The following is a 16,781-nucleotide window of genomic DNA, read 5'->3' on the forward strand; positions in this document are numbered from 1 at the left end:
TATGTCAGTTGAGAATAAAATTCACTCATCAACTGAAATAGTAAAATGAGGTTCAAAAAATGAGGGGAAGTTATTTTATAGTATTAATAATATTTTATAGTTTTTATAGTTCTATAAATTATATGGAGCACCATTTTTTTCTTACAAAAGTAATAATAGCAATATAATACTGGTGATAGTATGGGTCATATTTCCAATGAATTTAAAATTTATATGCTATTTTCTTATAACTAAATCACATATAACCTAGCATCACGTTAGAACCTTCATTACTGTTGAGTTACTTCCATTTGTTGGAACCATGGTTTGGAACTATCATTTTAATATTTATTTAGTATTTTCTATAGAGCAAGCAAGGTGCCAAGTTTTGGGAATATAAGATGGAGAAGACCATGTTCCTGATCTAAAAAGGTTCATCAGCTAATATAAATTACAGCCCTTTGAGCATTTGCAGTAAAATAAGATGGATGCAAAAAAAAAAATAGAATTACTGCCTGAGAGAATATGAGGGAAGATTTACAGAGTAGGTCAGCCCTAAGGAATAAGTGAAGTAGGAATTTGGTGAGTGCTTGGAGTAAAGCAGGACATTCTAAACATGCTAAAAAAATCTTTCCACATACAAATGTGCAAAGAGAGAAATCACCATAATATTTAGCCCTTGTCCCCAGTACCATCACTCCCTTCCATGTGTAGCTGGAACTCCAGAGCTGGGATCATTTCAAGAAGTTGACTTAAGTCCATCACAAGTTATATTCATGTTCTTGTTAAATTAAACAAAATGCAGTTTAGTGGAATAGGCAAATATTTTCTGTAAAAATTATTCTACCAAGAATTCATACTCAACAATGGACTAAGCATTTCAGCTCTTTTAGTTGAATTTTTCTGTACATGTTTCATAATATACAGGTGACTATTAAAGTAATAACAATTATGGTCACTTAATAGCATTTTCTCCCCCATGTCCCAGGGAAGGCAATTTATTTTCAAATGCACAAGCTGCAAATGGAGAGTGATTATTATGGTAATGGACTAAAATGCAAAATAAATGTGGTCATGACACATGGAAAAACAGTCTCATAATGCTATCAAGCAAAGTTTGCACCACCACTGATATTAAAAAGATACGATGCTTTATCAACGTGCCCAGTCACACACGTCCTGTGCACTAGACATGTGATACAAAGAAATGAATGCTTCCTGATTTCAAGACTGAAGTTGAGAAAACTATAAATACTTTATCATGGGACTATTTAAAATATATTTATTTTCTTTTAAAATATTTTATTAATTTTTGATTAAGGTACATTGGTTTGCATCACCATACACGTATTTTAGGAGTACAGGCTTACATGCTTGGGAGGATTATTTAACTTGAGTTGTATATAGAGGGCAACTGGTGCTCAGAGGGTCCAGCTGCACTTGTGTTGGGGGTGTCAGGGAAGGTTTAGAGCAGATCTGACACTGAAGGGATGAAAGGAGTCTGCCAGATTTGCAAGTGGCTTAGGGAAGGGCCCAGAGCAGAGGGTATGGGAGAGCAGGGGGAAGGAAGGTGGAGCAGAGTCAGGTTGGAGCAAGATGCTTCAAGTTCTAAGGCTGTAAAGACACAGCTGGACACAATGTTTCTTTGAAAGAGAAAACAATCTTTTAATGCCACACTTCCATTTATGTTTTGTCAGCTTCAACTTTTCTTGTGAATTACTTATATCATGATCATGAAAAGGCAGCTCCTGCTGACCCCGGAGAACATGTATCTTGAGAGAAAAGAGGGTTCTGCCTCCAGTGTTTGAACACCATAAGTTCATAATCTGTAGGTGCTGAGCATGTGTGAATTGAGTAAAAAAAGGAAGAGCTGAGCTGTGTAAGCTCCGAAAAGTGACTAACCGTATCTGAGAATTATTTTCAACTATAAAATATGCTAACCTCCTTTAACACTCTCAGGATTAAATGGGATCCTTTATGAGAGAGTCTTAACATAAATGCCTAGCCTAGGGTTCTCCCTGGTAGCACAAGTGGTTAAGTCTCAGCACTATGAAGCTATTGGTAGCCACTGCAGCATGAGTTCCATCTCAGGCCATGGAGCTGCCCAGATGGCACAGCAGACCTCTCCTGGTTCACCCGCTGCTGCCCTCAGCAGTGTATTTCAGTCAGTCTGCCTCTTCTGTTCCCTACTCTCTCTAGTGAATCTTCTCACACTGCACCTCTTGCCCACACCCCAGTTCTTACATGCATAAATAAATAAATAAAATCTTTAAAACAAACAAAAAATGTCTAGCCTATAATACATGTTTAACTAATACACGTTAGTTTTCATTCCTTTTTCAAAACTCTTATTCTCATGCACAAATCCCAAATATCTTATTAAATAATAGAATTAGGGAAGCAGTCAAAACAGACTCTGTCTATTACAGGGCAACCCCACTCTAATACAGGTTGCCTGACTGTGGGTCCTGACTCACGTGCTTAAAGGGGACTCATACTGCAGGCACACACTAAAAGTTAACAAAAGGTTTATTTACAAGGGAAGGGGAATGAGGAAATGTACAATTCAGGGAGAAAAGACGGAGATAAACTCTTAAATGTGTCCTACCTGTTGCGCCAACCTGGAATCCCAAATGACCTGCCAAGACCAAACCTGCCTGGCCAAGAGCATGAGCCAAGTGCCCCAGACCCCACTAATATGGCTGGTTTTATTTACAAACAGAGAATATGGTTGATTTACTCCACCCTTATGTCCTCTCAACTTCCCTTTGGGAATCAAGGGATTTGTAGTTCCAAGTGTCTTGATGGAGTGGGGGTGGCATTCACAAAGTCTGTATGGAGTTTGTTCAGGACACCCTCTCCCCCTAACAAGTCCACTTTGCAACCTTGCTTCTCCCTCACACTTCAGCCACACCAGCCCATCCCTCTTCAATAGCTCACTGCAGGAGACAGCTGGTAAAGATTAATTTAAATCCTTTATGAATTTCTTACATAGCACACTCCTACATCTAGGAATTTACTTTCAAAATTTTACATGGATTATTTTTTAAATTAAATTATGATTAGTCTCCTAATTGCCTAATCTATTCACCTCATCTCTCATCAAAAGTCTTACCAAGACTTATATTTCTCTTTCCTTGATTTTCAAGGCACTTTTCCCTCTCAGTCTCTTTCTAGCTCTTGGGAAACTAGAAGGTTTGTGTTCCTTCCTTTTCTGTCCGTCCCTCAACTGTAGGCATTTCTTACAGTAGTACCCTTTCTTGACTTCTCTTCTCGTGATTACACATACTCTTGGTGTGTCACTGCTTTGTTTTAGTTCCTTGACAGGCACTGACAACTAGCCCTAGCCTGTTAGAATGACAAGCACAGCCTCCCTGGCTGCCATTAGGACATACATAGGTACTGGCACATTCTTTCTTTGGTAGGGCTAGGGAGAGCAGGTAGGGCACTATGCATGCTATAGTAGGAAATCTGCACACACATATTATTTATGGCCTCTCTGCTCTAATTTTCCAGTCCATGGACATGTCTGCAGGGGTGTGGGGATCCAGTGCTATCTGAAGACCAGCCTCAGCACACTAGGACACTCTTGAGGCCAGGTGTCCAGGAGGGCAATGAGGAGCTCCCGGGACTAGATATCATGGGCCCTGGCAGCATTGGGGGCCTGCTTACTGCTGAACTGTCTTTGTTCACTCACTACTAAAAGGCAGCTAGAAGTGAAATGTGACAGTGGTTTCTTTAGGGTGTTAACCCCCCATCTTCCAGATTGCTGGCTGTCTGATTAAAGTGTACCTTATAGATTCAATTCCTTTCTCTACTTTATTAGCATTCAATGGTGACAGGAGGCCCAAGCTCTGGACTTCCGGTTATACCTTCATCACTGTGGCTAGCACATAGCAGGCTCCTGTCCTTTTTCTCCAACCTGGCCTTCCTCCTGCATCCATAAATAATGCCACTATCTCCTTTTTTTAGTTTTATTTTTGTATTTTTTTAAAGATTTATTTATTAATTTATTTATACAAGATCCAGGGTACAGACCAGATGGGTGGGAGGGTGAGAGGATTCACCAGACACAGAGTGGGGAGCAGAACAGGCAGAATGACGAAATACACTGCCCAGGGGAGCAGCGGGCGTGACAGGAGAGGTTGCACGCCATGTGGGATTCTCACTGTCCGGCCGGGATCAAACCAACACTACAGAGGCTGCAGACAGCTTCACAATGCGGCGCTCAACCACCTGCACCACCAGCGAGGCCCCCTTTTTTGAAGTTTTAATCAATTTCTGGTTTTAGATATGCCTCAGCTCCATAAACCATTACATGTCAAATCTGGAATTTTAACTTCCTAGTAGAAACTCTTCTGCATCCTCACTCTAAGGACCTCTGTCTAACTCTAGCCACATCAAAATCTAGGATAATTGCAAATTTCTTCATTGCCTCCAATTTCTATCTTCTGCAGCTCACATGATGTAGTCACAGTGGCTCTGCATAAACCACAGATCTATTCATGTCACTCAGACCACTTTAATTTTTCCTGTTATTAGAAAAAGAAAAAAATAGACAACCCAAATCCTTTCAGCCCTACAGCCAAATCTGTGACATACCTCAGGCAACCTTCTAAACATGGATTCAGAGCTGGCTTGCTTTCTCCTCCATGCATTTCCCCTTCAAATATTTGAGTTGTGTGGAACTTATTACCATTCCCAAGTGGTCTCCCAAGTGCTGACTGGGCCTTTGCTGTTTCTTCTACCTGAAATGCCATCATTTCCTGCCTGTTAAAGTTCTATCTCTTACCATACCTCAAATTCTACTTCTTCAAGTTTGATCTGGTGCCTTGACTGATATTTCTAACATCCAAAACAGAAAACAAATTATCTTTTCCTTGCTCTGAAAAGACAGTCTCCTTCATAAGTATGTTATACCCAGGCACAGAAATAACTTAGAGTGATGGTTATCTTTCATTCAGTCTGTTATTTTAGGCTTCCACATTATCATCAACATTAGAGCGGGACCGTTGACTTTAGGTATAAGATTAGCTAGAAGGTTTATTACTCCAAATTAGACCTTCTGATGAGATTCTAAATTCTCCCATATAATTATTGCCAGCAAGAAATGATCCAGCACCATACATTTAATTGCAGGTTTTTTTGGGGGGAGGGGAGAGGAAGAATTAGAAGGAAGGTTGATTCATTGAAATGAGGCAGGTAAACAGCATTTAGTGCAGGGAGATTTAAAGGTTCATCCGTTTCTATTTATTCCTGTAACTTAAAGAGCCCAATTAAATATAATGGGTTAAAGTATTAAAAATCTGTTTGATTATCACTGCTTACTCAGTGAGGCACTGATTAAAGCTTAGGGAAAAGACAATTCTATTCATAGAGCTGAGGTGAGGAGAAAGGAAGATCAGAAATGGTTTATAGGCGCTTTTCACCTGATATTCCTCAAGGCCTTTAATGATGAAAATATATAGAAAATTTGAAAATCTGTTCATCAAAGGCTGACTTAAGCAGAGGATGCAGTACCAATGTTGTGTTTCTTTTCAATGTGTGCCAGAATATACTTTTCAGTTGCCAGAAATATGCCCCACCCAGCTTGACTCCTTAAGAAATACTATCTACTATTAAAATTAAAAAAAAAAATCTTTTCTTATCCTTGTCGCCCCAACTACCACTGAGTTGCGTTATCCCAAATCATCTTAAGCAATAAGATCTCTGATGGAGACCTCCCTGGTGGCTAGGGGTTAAGTATCAGCCCTATCATCGCTGTGGCCTGAGATAGATCCCAGGCCAGAGAACTGAGCCACACATGGTGCACCAGACCTTTCTTCACTCGCCTGCTGCTCCTCTCAGCAGTGTGTTTCAGTCAGTCTGCCTGTTCTGCTCCCCACTCTGTCTCTGGTGACTCCTCTCACTCTCCGTACCTCTGGCCAATACCCCAGTTCTTTTGTGCATAAATAAATAAAAAAATCTTAAAAAAAAAAAAAAACCCTCTTTGATGGGATTATTTTAACCAAGATATCTGTGGAGTGACAAAACATATATTGGAAAGAGCAATGAACATGCAGTTAGAGAAATTTAGTCTCAAGTTATAATTGTATCCCATTCTTTCATTTCTTTACTCATACAAGAAATGTTTTATAAGCTAGCTGTGGGACCTTGGCCAAGTTAATTAACCACACTGAGATTCAGTTTTCTCTCTGTATAATATAGATATAATCATGATGGCTTGCCTCACAGGGCTGTTGTGTGGATGGGAGAAAATCATTAAAGTGAAATCACTTGTACACTTTAAAACACTGTGTAAACCCACACATTTTATGCTGAGACAGATAGAGAGCTGGGATGCCTCAGAGGTGGTCAGGTAACCCCTTGTTTGTGCACTGCTTCACACAGTCCCATCCAGGGAGCTTTTTCCAGGTGGGGGTCAGCACATATGGACCAGCAGGTACAGACAGAACTAGGTTATGAGTCTTTTCCTAAGGAAAGGGAGGAGTGAGGGAGGATTGTTTACCAGGGGAATAACAATACAAGACAGAATGAGCCACGTATCTAATAATCAATACAGGCAGTAATATATGAATTCAGAGGGAGGATAATGGGAAAACTGCAACACGAGCTTAATGGGAATTCATGTTATGAAGTCCCCTTAGAGCACGTATGGGTAGGTGAGACTCAGCTGCTAACAGTCAACTAGGCCAGGCTGTTCCCACTGAGAGGTACTCCCAGACGTAGATACAGAAAATAATTGTAGTAGATTAGGCTTTGGGATGATGGGGTGGCAGAACACACACTGCTTAGAGAGTAGGCTGTGAGGGAGACTCTGCTTCCCCTGCATATATGTAATATCCATTTCTCCATATTACCTTAAGTCATCCTTTGTCATTTTTTTCTCCCTTCATTTTCCTTCTCCCTACATCGGTCTGCCTATGCTCCCTTCTTTTTCTGACTGTAGCTGAAGAGTAGCATTATGTAAAGACAAAATAAAAATACTGTGGGTCCAAGAGTAAGATGTTGCTTACTTTATACTAAACATTCAACCATGTGCTGAGTAATCCCCCTACAGCGCCTGCACAGAAGTTTTCCCCTCTGCATAAGGGGAAAAACAACAGCACTTGTAGAACAGGGCTTGAAAAATTGATAGATTTCCTCAGCTTAAAATAAATATTCAATAGACAATTTAATAAATATTACTAATTTTTGTGAATTCTACCACTCAGGTCCCATGATGGGGGATGGAAAAATTATCCTAAAAGGCTCTACAATGACTTTTTTTTAAATAGAAAACTGTGGCAAAACTTCCACTTGCCTCATTTCAAAATATGTACTCTCACTCTATATAAAATTTCTAAAGCTACCTGGAATATTTCACACTTTTTAAACAAATTCAATAGCAATTCTTTTAATAAATTGCATATTGGATCACTTTTAGAACACTAGAGTTTTACTATTAATACTTTTAGTAGACAAGAAATGGAGAAATAGTTTGCTTATGGAATGAGTATTGTTATCCAGTTTCCAAAATGACCTTTTTCTGACAAAAGCTATAATATTTTCCTGTTAGCTATAGGAATCTCAGAGTCAAACAAAACCTCAAAACCCCCAACTTCATTAACACTTACCAAATTCCAGCTTCTCTTTCCTTGTACAATTTCATAGACTATTGAAAATTATTCTTTAGGGGTCTCCCTGGTGACTTAAGGGGTTGAGATGCAACCTATGAAGCTATCCGCAGCCACTGCAGCACATGTTCGATCCCCGGCCAGGGAGCAACCCACATGGTGCAGCAGACCTCTCCTGACTCTCCTCTGCTCTGCTCAGCAGTGTATTTCAGTCAGTCTGCCTATTCTGTTCCCCACTCTGTCTCTGGTGAATTCTCTCACCTTCCACACCTCTAGCCTGGACCCCAGTTCTTGTATGTATAAATAAATAAATCTCAAAAAAAATTATTCTTTATATAAAGTTGCCTTACACATTAACCTAATGTCTTTAAGGGGATTCCCTTATAGATTGTCGGTTGTTACTCTGTATCCACACATGATCTTGTACACAGAGAAGTTCATTTGTGAAGGAGAAGCAGTATTCAATAATGGTAGAAACAGTATAAAGCAGCTATTCAGTTTAAATACAAATAGCATGCATGTATGAAAAAGAGGCATTGTTTGCATGGAAGCAGATTGTTTGGAGATAATTTAATCTGAATATTATTTAGTCCTTCATGATGCTTACCATTTGCTAAACCCTCCTACTCTAGCTCCTACCTTCTACTCTCCTCCTATTCCTACTCTCCAGTTCATTATAGCAATACACAGTGTTAAAACTACAGATCTATTCCAGAACATTCTTTTTCTGTAACCAGTTCACTGATAGAAGGCATCATACATGTGCAGTCGTTCACTGGTCTATTCCATCATGGGAATTAAGGTGCCACAACAAATTTAAGGAAATTGAAATCATTTTCATTTTCTTTCTGGGAAAATTATTTTGACATTTCTGGGAACTTCTGACATTTTCCTTAGTTTTATGAAATGGGCTTTTTTATCAAGTTACCCTGCAGTCACATTTAGACTCCAGCATGGACTGCTGGGAGTTTTGAGATGTTAAAACATGTTAAAACATGTCCTCTAAATTATTTGACACTGTTTTTATCAAAGGTGGTGTGTCTATGTTTCTCTCCTTGAAATGGGTCTCTATGACCATGTGACAAATAGAGTCCAGTGGAAGTTACATTGTGCCAGTTTCTGGCTTGGCCTAGAGTGAACTGGCAATCTCCATTTCTCTGTTTCTGGGGATGCTCACTCATGGAACCTAACCACCATGTGTTAAAGGAACCAAATGGTTCTTGGAGAGGCCTGTGTGGAGAGAAACATGGGTCCTACCCCTTGGCGTGAACATAAGCCATATTGAAAGTGGTTTTACCAAGGTCAAGTTGAACAGCCTGTGTGTGTGGATTAGAGCCAGCCCTTACTCTTTTAGTGAACTAATGAATTAGTAGTGTTGTTTGGGGGTAGTTTTCTACATATCAATGAATAACTAAGCAATAGAATATGGTCTTTCTATTCTGCCAAAATTGCTGCTGTAAAGTTGTTAGCCGATAACAGAAGAGTTTCTATGACTTATATGAATATTATCAAATTACTTTGTTTAAAACTCAGCCAATTCAAAAATTTGTGAATTCTAAACAGTTCTCCTATCAGTCTTCATTAATGAAATAAATTATAATAACCATTGTTTATTGATTATACTGCACATCGACTGGGTACATTACAGGTTTTTTAATTTAATTTTATAATAATTTTAATTAGTATGTTGTTATTCTATCCTGTTTACTGAAGAGAAAGTTAAGTTTAGGGAACCCACACAGTAATAATTAACATTACCTAGATATGAACACTGATGGGTTAATGCAAAAGCCAGTATTTCCCCCCAATTTCATGCTACCTTCCATGTATCTAATCCAATACAGAATACATTTTACGATCAATAGGAGAACAGTCATTCAATGAGTGTAGGGAAAAAAAGACTCTAATAAGACTTCACTGAGAAGCTTAACTGAGTCTGTAACTTCCAGACAAGGAAACAGCATAAGGAAAGATTCTAAGGCCTGCCATTTATTTGCCAGGGAACTGAATATATGTTGGTGTTACTGGGGTTTTAATTTGGGGCTGTGTTGGAAAACAGAATGGAAAGGCAGTCTACAGAGGGTTTAGAAAGCTGTGCAGGCTTTTAGCGAAGTCTATACCTACCCTTGTTGAAGAGCCATTGAGAACTTTAGGCAGAAAAGTAACATGATAAAATTTCATAGCCACTATCTTAGGGATCTCCATCATTTATTTAGAGGAATTCAAATTCCGACATTAGATTTTATTCTCAGCTTATGAGTGTTGGTATTTTACTATTGGGTCTCTCAGTTAATAGGCCTTGTGCTCTTGGGGATCATTAAATAATTAGCAGAAATTTCACAGAAAACTATTGAATTAATAAATTAACCAAAACAGAACACTGGTATTACATTTACTAGACATAGCAACATACATTTGAATCACCATTTTAGATATGAACATAATACTCTGTTTTATTTATGCCTTACTTTTTTCATTAAAAATATTTCAACTAAAATAATTTTCAATAATGCCAAAAACATGACAAAAGGAACAGAGAACCAGGAATGTGAAAGAGATATCAAATATACTAATTTTAGGGTTGGACATGTCAATAAAATTAGAAATTAGAAATCATTTGGTGTTTTTCTGTCCTCTTATCTGTTTGTTTTTTTTTTTTTAATCTGAGCATGCATGGTATCCTTGTTCTTTTTTTTAAGCATCCATGGTATCTTTGTTCTTTTTATTAAAGATTTATTTATTTGTGCACACAAGAACTGGGTATAGGCCAAAGGTGGGTTGTGTGTGTGTGTGAGAGAGAGAGAGAGAGAGAGAGGTTTTACCAGAGACAGAGTGGGGAGCAGAAGAGGCAGATCTACTGAAATATACTGCTGAGGGGAGCAGCAGGTGAGACAGGAGAGGTCTGCCGCACATATGGGTTATCTCTTCAGCTAGGGATCAAACTCATGTTGCAGTGGTTGGCGATAGCTTAATAGTGCTGTGTCTTTAACCCCTTTGCCACATGAGAGGTCCTTTCCTTGTTCTTGTATATATCAATGTATTGTGTTTTGTCAGATTACTAAAATTGTTCAATATGATATAATTTTGATGATTTTTCAATAAATAAAAGCACTTTAAGACTAAGTCTTATAGTTTTTTCCTAAACTTTATTTACTAGGATACCTGGAACCATTTAATAACTATTTATATCTACATCACGGGGTCCTCATGAGAATTAACTGAGATTGTGCAAGGAGAGAAGTGTCCAATCTAGTAAATGATTAATAATGACATTTATAACTTATTGCTCTAGTATGAGTGTTTTTGTGACCCCAAATTTGTATAAATTTATATCCCCTTTACCCCCAGGGGGAGCTTTTGGGAAGTGATTAGGTCATGAGGGAGGAACTATCATGAATGAGACTGTGTCCTTATAAAAGTGGTTGCAGCGAGCTCCCCAGGCCCTTCTGCTATGTCAGTACATGGTGAGAAGTTATAATCGAGAAAGTGGACTCCCAGCCGACACCACCCAGCAGACACCAAGCTGCCAGTGTCTTGATTTTGGACTTCCCCGCCTCCATAAATGTGAACAACTTTTTATTTTCATAAGATACCCAGTTTAAGGGCCTCCCTGGTGGCGCAAGGTGTTAAGACACAACCTATGAAGCTATCCACAACCTCTGCAGCATGGATTTGATCCCCAGCCAGCCAGGGAGCAACCCACATGGCACAGCAGACCTGTCCTGTCTCACCTGCTGCTCCCCACAGCAGTGTATTTCAGTACATCTGCCTGTTTTGCTCCCCACTCTGTCTCTGGTGAATGCTCTCACCACTCCCACATACCTCTGGCCTGTACCCCAGTTCTTGTATGCATAAATAAATAAATCTTAAAAAAAAAAGATACCCAGTTTATGACATTTTGTTATAGCTGCATGATTAGGCTACAACACCCATGTAGTAGACTTTATTTTTCATTGAGGTGACATTGTTGACAGCACTGTATACAATTCAGAGGTATAGGGCGATGCCTCATCAGATGTACGTCCCAATACCTCAACCACCACCAAAGTCCCTTATGTAACACACTTTTTGATCTTGGGAATGCAGAGGGCATACTTATCCACCAGTTTTTAAAAATTCATCTCAAATAAAACCACCATCACGGAATATTCATGTTAAATATACAGACAGAGAAGAATAATGCTTCCTCAATTGTGCATAAAATTGATATAAATTATATTTAAAACAGTCAATTATTTTAATTTATAACATGCAATTTGAATGTAAGGATTGATGAACAAACACAACTTTAATATAAGGCCTTAATTCTTAATTCCAACAAAATGTTTTACCTCAATCAGCATCCAAAAAGAAATTATGGAGGCAAAATTGAGACATCAGGATAGATTAGATTTTGAAATAATTCCACATATGCTTAATCTAAGATGATAACTAGGCTAAAAGAGTTTTGAATTACAAGGAGGAATTCCTGAGTCACAGCTGTGACCTTTAGTCTCAAACGATGCTTATTCATCACTGAAATATCATTTTCTTTGCCTTGGGTTATATCAAAATTTATTGTGAGGATCAATATCAATTTACTCTTCAAGTAACAACTATAAAAGTAGTACAGTTGTGAAACTAGAAATATTCATCACCAACATAACAACTCCATTCTTTCAAGAGATCCAGACTTAATATGCATTATCTACTTAAATTTACAATATGAGGCATATTATATTATTGTTCTCAACGGCTACTGGCAAATGTTTCCTTGATATAATACATTTTCACTATACTATTAACTATGTATATCAAGCAGGAAATAATACATGATGTAACATGATTTTTATCACATACATTAAAAATATAACAGAGAATAAGGCCAGAAGATAATATGACTTTTAAATCAAACAAAGTGGTTTAAATAATTTCTCATCTTTTTCTTTGGTTTCTCTTGGCAAAGCAAGATTAAGTAAAACTCCTTTGAACTACAACTAGGATTGTCAGTTTTAGCAAATAAAAAGGCAAAATGACGTATGCCATTTGCGGCAACATGGATGGAACTGGAAAGGATTATTCTACGTGAAGTGAGCCAGAAGGAGAAAGATAAATATTGGGTGGTTTCACTTGTATGTGAATCCAGAGAAACCAAACAAAGGGTCAGACAAAGACAAACTTTTAAGACTCACCCTGCAAGCAGAACTTAGATCCATTCAGGTGTGGGAGGGAAGGAGAATGGGAGAGCAGAGAAGGCAGGTAATAGAGACTGCACCTGAGGGGAGAAATCCTATACTGTGAAAAAATAAACAAGGTTGTTAAAACATAATAATCAAATAAATAATAAATAAAGAGTATTATGAAATAAAAAAGGCATAATGCCCAATTAAGTATAAATTTCAGATAAACATTTTTAGCTGTGTAACAAACATTGCATGTATGCCAAAAAATATTTGGTGGCAGTAGGCTTGATGTGGTGACATATACATACATTCCAAGAGGCGTGAAGCTGTACCCCTAATTTTTATACAGTGTTATAAACCAATGTTACCACTGACACAAAACAATTTTACCTTCTTTCAAAGATTGGTTTATTTATGTATACATGAGCTGGGGTACAGGCCAGAGATGCGGGGGATGAGAGGATTCACCAGACAGAGCGGGGAACAGAACAGGCAGACTGACTGAAATACACTGCACAGGGGAGCAGAGGGCAAGCCAGGAGAGGTCTGAGGCACCATGTGGGTAGCTTCCAGGCCAGAGATCGAACTCATACTGCAGTGGCTGCAGACAGCTTCACAATGCTGTGCTTAACCCCTTGTGCCACCAGGGTGGCCCAAAACAGTATAATAAAAAAAAAAAATGTCATTTATCACAGATTAAATTTAATTTTATAGCCTGAATTTTATCTAGCTATGCTATTTCCAATAGTTCAGCATATATAGAATTTAAAAGTTTAGACTTTGAATCTGTCTAAATCTAAATCCAGCTCTAATATCTTGTTACCTGCACAAAATCAGATTGCGCTTGTGTGTGTTTATAGACATTCACAATTTATAGATATTCACATCTATAAATTAGGAGCAACAATAGTATTATCCAATAGTTTTTTGAAAAGTAAAGGAGCTAAAAATAAAACTTTTAGTGCCTAGCCTAACCACTATAAACAAATAATGTCAACATTGTTTGTTTCCCTCTAGAACAGTACTACTCTACCAAATTATGAATGCTATCTTTCCCTTTCAGACTAAAAGATATTTGAGCATAAAGTATGTCATTTTGAACATTATATCTAAATTATGTCATTATTCTTCATACACAGTATATATGCAAGAAATAATTTTTAACTATTTATTTGTTTGTTTGTTTGTTTGTTTGTACAAGAACCGGGGTATAGGCCAGATGCGCAGGATGGTGAGAGGATTCACCAGAGACAGATCATGGAACAGAATAGGCAGACTGATGAAACACACTGCTGAGGGAAGCAGCGGGCAAGACAGGAGAGGTCGGCCGGGCCATTTGGGACCCTCGCCGGCCAGCAGGGATCGAACCGGTGCTGCAGAGGCTGCGGACAGCTTCACAGTGCTGCAATCAACTGCCTGCGCCACCAGGGGAGGCCCTCAAGAAATATTTATTGAATAAATGAACCTAAATCGAACTCACTTCTACACTCTGATTTGTATTATTCTGTGTACTTATTAAAGTCCCTATCAGAAATCATATTTCAAATTTCATATTCAAATAAAATAAATTAGATAGAATTGCCATTCTATTAATTTACTGGTTCCATTTTCTTGCTTGTGTAATGTGGAAAACCAAATACAAGAATCCCTGCTTCACAGCCTGGACCAAAGAGGCACAAGCCCCAAGATGGTTTCTCTGAATATTTTCTCCTGTTCTAGTTAATGGCTGATTTTCAGGGTTATGGTTTCTGTGTGTATCCGTTCATAAGACTGACACTTAATAAGCAGCCTCATGCATCTGAAAACCAATCCACATGGACTCCTCTCTTTTGTTGTGTTCTGGGTTTATTTTCTTGACCATACTTTTTCTCTGGACTAACTAAAACCTAATTGGAATAAAACTGAAGTGGGAATTATTAGCAGCAGCTCTCACAACTGGCTCACTTTCTCCTTCCAATATGCCTTAAGCGCTTTCGAAGGCTGCTGACTCCTCACAGAAGACTTGACAATTACTTTAGGTAGAAGCAATTCTGTATATTCACTCAGAGTTTGTCACTTGCATTTGTGATGCCTGCTTAAAAAAAAAAAATCACTAGAAAGAAATCTGTGGTTCCTAGTTTTCATATTACTACATAATAGAAAGTACTAGACTAAAAAATAAATAAGCCTGCATTTAGCATATAAGGGGCCACGCATGTGCTAAATGCTTTACGTATGCTGTTTTAATGCTCACAACATATATGTGATGGGTATTCTTGTTCCATTTCATGTATAAGGAAAGAATTGGTTCACTTAACTTAGCCAAAGTCACAATCCTGCTAAGTGTCAGAGATGGAATCATAATGCACATCTATTTTCCTAGAGTCTGTTTTCTTTGCACAGGGTGACATTTAAAGGGCAGTAAGGCTGAAAGAGAACCCTAAACCACTTTTGTATACCTATGGGCACTGGCTCAGTGAAATCCATTTAATTCATTTTAGTTTATTCTAGATATACTAAGTACCTGTTTGATATAAAACTCTGTGCAAGATACCACCAGAAAAGTTGAAAAGGAAATAAGTAAGTTCTTATTGAAATTGAGTAATTGAGTATCCAGTATAAGAAATCAGATATATACACTAGGATTTCACTCTATAACAGCATATGGCAAGTTCTATAAAATAGGCATAGACAAATGGTAATAGAAATAAAAGAGAAAGAGAAAAAAGGTTGGCAGGGACAATCAGGGAGAATGAGAATTTAATCAACACACTCTATAGAAAAATCATCTTAGAGCTTACGAGAGAGAGTTCTTAAATTAGTGAGTCCTAGATTCAAATCTGAGTATTGCCACCAAACACAAAGCTATGATAACTGTTAGCAACACACCTAACCTCTAGCACATTTGGTTTCTTCCTGGTTCAAAATAAACGGTCATTAAAGATTAAAAGTTAAAATAAAAGAATGAGTACATTTAATGGTATGTAGTTTTTTATTTTTATTTATTTATTTATTTATTTTTGGTTTTGTTTTTGGTATGTAGTTTTTTAAATGGTATGTAGGATGGGAAGTCAGGATGTAAGTCTCTAAGAACAAGATGTGTAAATAAACAGAGATTAAAAAATAGAAGAAATTTGTGTAAAAGAATATAGTTGAAAGCACCTTATAAACTGATTTGAAACTGAGGGTTTATAATTCGATGTCAAGTTGATGGTGTGAGAATAATTCAAGTGGGGGGGTAGAAAGACTGGAGGAGAACCTGGCCATGGGGGACTGGCAGGTATCTGCAAGAATGGGCCTATGGTGGGCCTCTCTGGTGATGCAGGGATTGAGCACAGTGCTCTGAGGGTATCATCAGCCTCCTGTCTCACCCGCTGCTCCACTCAGCAGTGTATTTCAGTATATCTGCCTGTTCTGCACCCTGTTCTCTCTGGTGAATCTTCTCACACACCCCCTCCCGTGACTCTGGCCTGTACCCCACTTCTTAAAAAATAAAAGAAAAAGAAAAGAAAAGAATGGGCCTATGGTTAAGAAATACATGAGTGAAATATAGATTCATTTATACTTCTTCCCCATCTAAGAAAGAGCATGATGATGCCCTTCACAGAGAAAGAGAAAACAAATATCTATATTAAAGATGCTAAGATATTCAAAATGAAAATCTTCAGTTCAGGGCCAGGTAAATTTTAGTTGATGAATGTGGAGTTAGAGAAGGCATTAAACCACATTAATAACAACTAGAGCAACTCTTAACAGTACATTCAGAGTTCATACTGTCCTAATCCTTTACTTGCATTTCCTTCTGTAATAGTCACAATGTGCTTTGAAGTGGAAATATTATTCTCATCTTACAAATGAGAAAATTGAGGCTTCGGTAACTTGTTTAAAGCCGTAAAAATACTGTGTGGACAGGGAAAAATTCAAATTTGGTTGTAATTTCAACACCCATGATTTTATCTACTACAAAACACTGTCTCCAAAATAATCAATCTGAAGAAATTACATCTACTGAAACTAGTTTAGTTTATCATGGTAGTCGACAAAT

The 16,781-nt window shown here is 37.9% G+C and overlaps 1 long non-coding RNA gene across 1 annotated transcript in view; it reads right to left on the minus strand.

Moving 5' to 3' along the window:
- LOC119254707 (uncharacterized) overlaps nt 1–16,781 on the minus strand; it is an 847,730-nt gene that overhangs the window by 7,853 nt on the left and 823,096 nt on the right. Inside the window, exon 5 of the long non-coding RNA XR_008553383.1 lies at nt 12,767–12,869. This is a non-coding gene — a long non-coding RNA (uncharacterized LOC119254707). The remainder of the gene's footprint in view (nt 1–12,766; nt 12,870–16,781) is intronic.

The sequence above is a fragment of the Talpa occidentalis genome, unplaced genomic scaffold (genome assembly GCF_014898055.3).
Source record: "Talpa occidentalis isolate TD23 unplaced genomic scaffold, MPIMG_talOcc4v2.1 talOcc4.3, whole genome shotgun sequence".
NCBI lineage: Eukaryota > Metazoa > Chordata > Mammalia > Eulipotyphla > Talpidae > Talpa > Talpa occidentalis.